The sequence below is a fragment of the Psammomys obesus genome, unplaced genomic scaffold (assembly GCF_907164565.1).
Source record: "Psammomys obesus unplaced genomic scaffold, mPsaObe1.curated_primary_1811, whole genome shotgun sequence".
Lineage (NCBI taxonomy): Eukaryota > Metazoa > Chordata > Mammalia > Rodentia > Muridae > Psammomys > Psammomys obesus.
In genome coordinates, this window is record NW_026596117.1 from 12022346 (window position 1) to 12031255 (window position 8910).

At 43.4% G+C, this 8910-nt stretch overlaps 1 pseudogene; it reads left to right on the plus strand.

Moving 5' to 3' along the window:
* The window catches only part of LOC129692713 (ADP/ATP translocase 2-like), a 9495-nt pseudogene extending 1281 nt beyond the window's left edge, over positions 1-8214 (plus strand).
* The last annotated feature ends 696 nt before the right edge of the window (positions 8215-8910 follow it).

Here is an 8910-nt window from a genome sequence, read left to right on the forward strand (position 1 = left end):
AAAAAAAAAAAAAAAAAAAGCACTGGATTTCTGATTTACCAGACTGGCTGGCCTGCATGATCTAGGGCACCTCCTGTTTCCATCTTTCTAGTGCCAAAATTAATGGCATGCACTGCCTGCCTTATAGTGGGTGCTAGAGCAATGCTTGGGTCTTCGTGCTTGTTTGACAAGCCCTTGACCAGCTGAGCCATCTCCTCTGCCCCAGCCTACTTTTTAAACCTGATTAATTTGGTTGTTTTTTACTTCTGCTTTTCTAGACTACAGCATGCTGCCTTACAGCTACACCTGCTCACTTTCAATGGCACAAGTTCCTACCTGAGATAGTGTAAATGGAAGCACAGATGCCGCCTAATGAGAAATGTTCATACAGTCATGGCTGGGGCATTATGGTGGCCAGAAAGAGGGGAATGGAGAGATAAAAGCTGCAGTGACCTAATGCTTCCAGCCTGCTGTCCTGCAGCAGCACTGTCCCTACAGCTGTGATAGCCATGAACTGTCACTTCAGGATGCCATCAGTCACAAACCCAATAGAGTCCTGCCTTTGCAGTTCACCCAGAAATCATCTTCCTACAACCTACTGTCCCTGCAGACTAGGCAATCAACAGCATGATACACCTATTATTTGTAAACTGTGCTTTTGGCTTGCAATTTAGTCTCATGAGTTTTGACAATGAGTTAAATAAACTATCTAAAGGCTAGACTTCGAAAGTTAAGGACCAGGTCCAGGAAGGCTGACCTCCTTAGAGTCCTCTTGGAGACGGTCAGACAGCAGCCGGGGTGTCTAACTCTTGGTAATTTTCATACTGCTGCATGCATTCCCCTTTATCATCCCAACAACCCTGTGAAGAAGATAGCATTATTCCCAGTTTAAAGATGAAAACATCAAGGTCTAAAGGAAATACCTCCAGAAGGATTCTGTCCTGACAAGGGGCGAAATTCAGTTTTATTGATACCATCCCTTATCTTCATAATACCAGAATGAGTCATTTCCCCTCCTTGTAAAGCTTCCCAGTGTAGAATGGTAGAAGGATAAAGAGGCGCTACTGTAATAGAGACTCTAACTGTCTCTCAAAGGCTCAAACACATCTTGGTCCTAAGCCTGTAACACTATCAGGAGATGGTAGAGCTTATAAGAAGTGGAGTCTAGAGGCTGGAGAGATAACTCAGTGGTTAAGAGTGCTGGGTGCTCTTCCAAAGACTTAGGTTTGATTCCCAGCATCCAAAAGGCAGCTCATGACCATCGGTGATACCAGTTCCTGGAGATCCAATGCCCTCTTCTAGCCTCTGTAGACATCAGGCATGCGCATGGTGCATAGAGTTACATTCAAGAAAAATACCTAAATACATAAAATAAATATTTAATGGGGCTTTTTGAGAGGAAGTTAGCCATTTCAGATGGATCCAAAGGCACTTTGGAACCCAGACTCTTCCTCTCTCGGCTTCCCAGCTCCCAGGATCTTTACTATGTGTTCATCTGGTGATGCTCTGCCTTGACAGACTCAAAGCAACAGGGCCAAGCAGCACCCAAACTCTGAAACAACGAGCTAAAATAAAGCATCTACCTCTGGTATCTTATCACGGTGATGGAAGGTTCTCTGATACAGCGTTTGAGCGGGCAAAGTGTGGCCTTCAGGATGAACAGGATTGTGGGTGCTTTCCCTCACAGCTGGCATCTGTGAGATACCTGAGGTGTCTTTCTCTGCTCTGTGAGGAGAAAGGTCCACTCACATGAGCTGAGAGATACTCAACTTCAGAATGGTTCTGTGTCCTTGGAAATAGAAAGGGGTATATAAGAGTGTAGGGACTATGGTAGGAGACAGAGAAGAAAAAAGGAGAAAACAGAAGGTACCCATGGCCAGAAGCCATGGATGGGGTTCCACAAGGAAGCTCATGCTCTGTGGCATTTCCCAGACCCATACACATGACAGTGATCCTTCATCTCCTCTTCCTCGAGTCTGGACTTGCTTTCATGCCTTTCCAGATGTTGTACTCCTAAAGACAAGATTACATATTTGTATACCCACACAGCGAAAAGTGTATGAAATAATAGTCACACAAACATCAATAGTCGTGATGACTGAGTGAAGGTTTTGGTCATTTCTTTTTAAATTCTTTCTTCCTGCATGTTTTCTGTCTTAATGAACTGAGATTTTTTTTTAATTAAAAATGGGATTTTTTTTCATGTAGTGAAAGATAAAAGGCCAACATGTCCATCTACTACCTTCAATTATGCTTGCTGCCTAAAAGATGCTTGGAAGTTGCAGCAGGACTCTGATCAACACTGCATCCTTGGCTTCACGGGCAATTTGAGAAGAGATGGAAGAAACTAAGATACACACCCAGCTCAGGGGGTGGAGGGCTAGCTATTAACCAAACCCCCTCTAGAAAGTTCCAACAGATGGCTCACATTCCTCCTGTCTCTGTGCAGTGTCATCTTGGATTTTTCCAAGGATTGGATTGCAGCCACTTTGGGCACAGGAGGCCGTTTACAGATGGGTATAATTACCTCGGACCTGGTTTGAGAAGCTCACGAAACAAATATGGAAATTTAGTGACTCTGTTTTGGGGTTTTTAATTGTGATGTAGTAATACAGTACATGCTTAACATACATAAGGCCCTGGGTTCAATTCCCAGCTCTGGAAAATAAACAAACAAATAAATGAACAACAAAAATGCAGGTGGGGAGCAGGCAAGGGTAAACAGTGAGATGATGGCCATTTGGCCTTAGTAGGTGCCAGGATGAGGTGCCAGAATCAAATGTTCCTAAATGGTTTAGAGGGATGCAATTTAACATTTGCCTGGGAGAAACGAGACGACCTTGGGTTTCTGCTGTGGCCAAGTAACTAACAAGAAACGGATTAAGGGAAGAAGGGTTTATTCTGGCTCATAGTTCAAGGAGCTCATTCCATAATGATAGGGCAGGCATAACGGCCTGAGCAGAAGATGGGCTCATTATAATGCATCCATACTCTGGAAACTGGTGGCCATAAGGAAGCCTTAAGGCTGGCCCTCCATGACCCACCTTTTCCAGCAATGCTCCACTTCCTCCGGGTTCAGCAGCCTTCCCAAACAAGGACCAAGTGTCCAAACTCATGAGCCTATGGAGGACATTCACATTCAGTTTCCTCTTTGGAGGGATCAGCCTTGGAGTAAACAGACTTTATATTTTCTCTTATTCCCATAGTAAAATAGCAACTGGTGATCAACAGAATTCCCCCTCTGCACCAACCTCACATTAGTGTGGATTTTATTTATTCTTTTTTTCATATAATGTATCCCAGCCTCAGTTTCCCCTCACTCCCCTCCTCCCGGTACCCCCCAACCTCCTCTCTCTTCCAGATCCACTCCTCCTCCATTTCCCTTCAGAAAAGAACAGGCCTAACACAGATATCAACAAAACACAGCATAACAAGATACCATAAGACTAGGTACAAACCCTAATATAAAGGCTGGGTGAGGCAACCCAGTAGGACGAAAAGAGTCCTGGGAGCAGGCAAAAAGATCAGAGACAACCCCGTTCCCTCTGTTAGGAGTTCCACGAGAATACCAAACTACAAAGCCATAACATGTATGCAGAGGATTTAGTGCAAACCCATATAGGCTCTGTGATTGCCATTTCATTCTCTGTGAGTCCCTATGAGCCCTGCTTAGTTGATTCTGTATGGTGTGTGTGTGTGTGTGTGTGTGTGTGTGTGTGTGTGTGTAATTTGAATAATTGCTACATAGTAATTTTCATCTTCAGTGTCCCCAGGTCTCCCATGTATCAGGGTTAGAGCACAGAAAGAGCCACTCACTGGGGAAAACATGGGGACAGATTTCTTCCACTAGGTGTTGCATAGAGAGATAACTTTTTTTCCTGAGCTGTGCTGCCCAGCAAAGTAGACACTGCCTGTGAGTGGCACATACATTTTAATTAATTCAAATTAGTTCCAGAGAACACAGGAATGACCCCCTAAGTAGACTGGCTCCTATCTTGCTTCTTTCTGGAATGTTCTAGAATAGTAACAAGCAGTACCAATCAGGGCTATCAAAATGGCTGAGTGGCTAAAGGCACATGAAAACCAAACAATCCAAGTTATATAGTGAGAATTCTGGGCTTTTTCCTTCTTTAAAAAACACAGAAATATTGTAAGACTATGTTTTGGTTTTAATTCCAGGTCTGAGGATATGGGGCTGCTTCACAACAGCTGACTATGATTTGTCTTGTGCTCTGGCAGAGGTGTGGTTTTGCCAGTTGCAGATGGTTTCTGCTATGTGTGATGGTTGGAATTCTGGGAACTTTTCAGAGGGTATATAAATGGTGGGTTATTGGTCAGTCAGGGGGGTTGTTTGTGGTTTGTTAGTAGTCTTGCTCAAAGGAGAAATTAGATTCAAGAATCTCTCTCTCTTTCCCCCATCCTATTTTCTCTATCTAGTGATAGGAGTAAAATGGGGGGGGGGGGAGAAAAAGAAGAACCCACGAAGCAGCAAAGACAAGCTACAGGGTTGGATCTTGGGATCCCCGTGATGGAAGGAGAGAACTAGATCCTGAGATGTGCACCCACATACAAAGTGAGGAAATTAGCAAGTAATTAAATATAAACATAATTTTAAAAACTTTAAATACTAACTTCCAGAACATGAGAATGTTTTTTTTTTCTTTTTTAAAATATACCCTGGAGTGTGTGTGTGTGTGTGTGTGTGTGTGTGTGTGTGTGTGTACACAGGAAGATGTTTAGAAGGTTCCATATCCAGTAACTCACCATGACACAGTAGTTACTTATATAAGTGGATCGACACAGGGCACAGAGTGGCGGGTAATGAAGGACAGAGAACTCAGCAACCTCCACTTTTCCTATAATCACATCTGGATGGCTAAACATTTTTTGAGGTTTCATTCTCTCTCTCAAGAATATTTATTTTGTTTTAATTATGTGTATGCATGTGAAGGTGCTCACAGAGAACAGAGATGTCTGATTCCCAGGGGTCTGGAGTTCCAGGGAGTTGTAAGCCGACCCACATGGGTGCTGGGAACCCAACTGGAGTTTTCTGAAAGAGCAGTATGCACTCCCACCAGCGGAGTCACTTCTCCAGCCCAAATGTTTTCATTTATTTTTTTCAAAGTAAGAAAAGCAATATAAAGAAACTTCAAGTAAGCAAGTGCATAACCACCCTGTTCTGAAATCCTGGCCCATCTCATTCTTTTCCTCCAAGACCAAAGACTGGAGAATCAGAAACACATGCTTGGGAAGAGACGTCTTGTCTGCCTCACCTGCCCTGTGCTGGGCCCCACCATACAGCTGACATGGCATCCACTGCCCACAGGGCTTGCCTCAAACTATTGGCAGCTGCCTTACCGTTCTAAAATTGCCACACGGCTGGCCTTGAATTTGCCCCACCTTTACCCTCAAAGCTGCAGGGCGGAGAGCTGAGTTCTATACTTAGTGTGGCAACCCTCATCGCACTCAAGGGCTGACTCTGGCTTACTTAGGAGTCAAATTCAGAGACATGAGTTTGCTTAGAATAACCATGGGCAAGCGCAAATTGAAACAGTCCAGACTGGGATCCAGGACTTGGCCACTTGTCTTCTTCGTCTGCTGTGGCACTTCAGTGCAACCTAATGTAACATCTTTTCAATAGTATCTGTCATATGGTGGGAGTTAGCCATCTTCACTTTCTGCAGATCAAAAGTCACAGGGGCTTCCTGGGGTCAGGGGTCAGCCAAGTGAGCCTGTTCAAATAACTGACTGGGAAATTGGATGGAAGGCCTTCATGTGGCACTAGTTAACCGGACACTAGTTAAGACTTAGTGGCTATTATTTTTCCTAAATGGTTACCTTTGTTTTGTTTGCTTAACAAATCTGAATACTTCAATACTTTGCATAAAGTAGCTTCAATTCCACATCAGTACCCCATAAAAGCAAGGAAATATAAATTACATGCAATTTTCAGTTAACATACAAAGCAAGGTCGTGTTGTCGTGTGTGTGTAGAAAATGAGCTACATATCATTACAAATGACATATGTAATATAAAATCATGCGTGTAATATAAAATAAATATGTAGATCATTATAATTTATTTGCCTTCTCCTTCCTCTTCTTTCTGGCTCCTTTACTCCCCTCAAACAGTCTTTTCCTCTGCTTTCATGTCACAGGTATTCCATTGTCCCCCTTGTTACACCTCTCTTTAGACCTCTTCCTCCTCTCTCATAGATGCCTTTGTACGTTCATGCCATCCACCTTACATATCACATATTATAGACATACAGAAACATAGATTCCACACACAAGAGGAAACATTTGTCACTTTGAGCTTGGCTTACTGCGTCTAACCCGGTCATCTCCAAGTCCATCCATTTTCCTGTAAATGTCACGTCACTCTTTACAGCTGAGTACAATTCTGTCACACATACGTACCATGCTTTCTTTAGCTATTTGGCAGGTGGTGAACCCCTACAGCCATCTCAGCTATCATGAATAATGCATAATGAACATGGTACGTAAGCATCTCGGCAGCATGTTGACTCAGGCTCCTTTGGGCATATATCCAAGAGTGTACAGCTGGGTCATATGGCAGTTTCTAGTTTCTGAGGAACCTTCGTGCCGATTTCTCCAGTGACGGAACCAATTTATATCCCCACCAGCAATGAATAAGGGTTCTTTGCTTCCCACATCTTCCCTGGCCTTCATTGGCATATGTTCTCTTGCTGAGAGCCAGTCCTGAACTAGGATGAGCTAGAAGCGCCTTTTGATTTGCATTTTCCTGATGGCTGAAGATGGTGAACATTTTTTTTTTCAAATATTTATATGCCATTTGATTTTCTTCCTTTGAGAGCTAATTTTTAAGCTCATTCACCCGCTTATTCATTGGACAGTGGTTTTGGTATTTAATTTTTAGCATTCTTTGCTGATTATAGATATTAACCCTGTTGGCTATATAATTGCCAAAGATTTTTTGTGTGTGTGCCATCCTGTAATCTGCATTTTCACTTGGCTAGTTGTTTCCTTTGCTTTTTGGTTTCATGAAATCCTGTTCTTCAATTCTGGGGTGGTTTTCTATTTGATTGAGGTTTACTTCAAACAACCCCCGCCTCACCTGTAACCTGAGCTGTTCTGCCTGTGTTTTCCTGTGGCACTCACAGAGTTTCAGGTTTTACAGTAGGGTCTGTCTCTGATCTATTTTGAACTGGTTTTTCGCAGGTGAGGGGTGCAGAGCTACTTCCCTCTTCTGCGTTGAATCCCCAGAAGAACAATATTGCTTCACTTGTGTTTCTCGTGTGTGTCTGTGTGGTGATGTAAGCATCTGGCATCTGTTGGTGTGTGTACTTCTTCTGGTTTCATTTGGGGATCGTCTTACTGAGAAGGGCCCTATTCCCAAGACCACTCCAGGAGGAAGAAGACATTGCCGAAATAGCAGTGACATCAAATCATGCAAGATACAGCTACCCACTGAAAATCAATGACATCCTGCTATCACCAATGATCACAAAACATAATGCATTTATTAATTTTTTGTTTCTGTGAAAAAAGAAAAAAGCCACTCTGGCCCACAGTCCAGGAGTCACAGCCAGGCATCCACCCAGTCCTGTCCTGCAGTTGCCTACCTCTTCTTTTCTTTCAACACAACAGATGCCACTGTGTCCTTCACCAAGAACATAGCTGGTCTTGGCTGGTGGAGTGACCATGGCCATCTCTAAGATGGAGGCAGCACCCATCGAGCAGGTCAAACTGCAGGTATAGCATTCCAGGAGGCAAATCACTGCAGGTAAGCTTTTAGACCCTGTCGTTCGTATCTCCAAGGGACAGGGAATCCTGTCCTTCTGGCGTGCTAACTTGGCCAATGTCATCAGGTACTTCCCCATCCAGGCTCTCAATTTTGCCTTCAAAGACAAATATAAGCAGATCTTTCTGGGTGGTGTGAACAAGAGGACCCAGTTTTGGTCCTCTTTGCAGGAAACATGGCATCAGGTGGTGCTGGTGGGGCCACATCCTGTGCTTTGTATGCCCTCTTGATTTTGCTCAAAGGCCTTGGTGACTGCCTGGTTAAGATGGGATTATGGGCCTGTACCAAGGCTTTAATGGGTCGGTACAGGGCATTATCATCTACCAAGCTGCCTACTTTGGTATCTATGACAATGCAAAGGGAATGCTTCCAGATCCCAAGAACACGCACATCTTTATCAGCTGGGCGATTGCTCAGTCTGTCACTGCTGTTGCTGACCTGACTTCCTAACCTTTGACATGGTTTACCGTCATATGAAGATGTATGATGATGCAGTCAGGATGCAAAGGAATGAATATCATGTATACAGGCACACTTGACACACTTGACTACTGGTGGAAGGCAGAGCGTGATGAAGGAAGCAAGGCTTTTTTTAAAGGGCACATGGTCCAACGTTCTCAGAGGCATGGGTGGGGCCTTTGTGCTTGTCTTGTATGATGAGCTCAAGAAGTAAACATAATTATATCCTACGTGTTCTCCCCAAGAACAGATGTGTTGTATAGTACAGCATATCTTGAGCATTCTGGACAGATTCTCTGGGCCTGTTTTATCAGTGGCATCTATCGACCAGTTGAAGAGTGGGGAGCAATAATATTCATCTGATCAGTTTTCTCTTAAAGCCATTTCCATAATGACAATAATGATGGGACTCAATTATATTTTTCATTTCAGTCACTCCTGATAATACAAATCAAAGAAACAAAAATATCTTTTTAAAAAGCCACTCTGACAAAAAGAAACTTAAGGAAGAAATAATTTTCATCTGGTGTGGTGATGTACATCTGTAATTCCAGAACTTGTGGAAGCAGAGGCAAGCAGATCTCTGTGAGTTCAAGGCCAGCCTAGTCTACAAAGAGTCCAGGACAGGCAAAGCTACACAAAGAAACCCTGTCTCAAAAAAAAAAAAATGAAAGAGAGAGAGAAAGA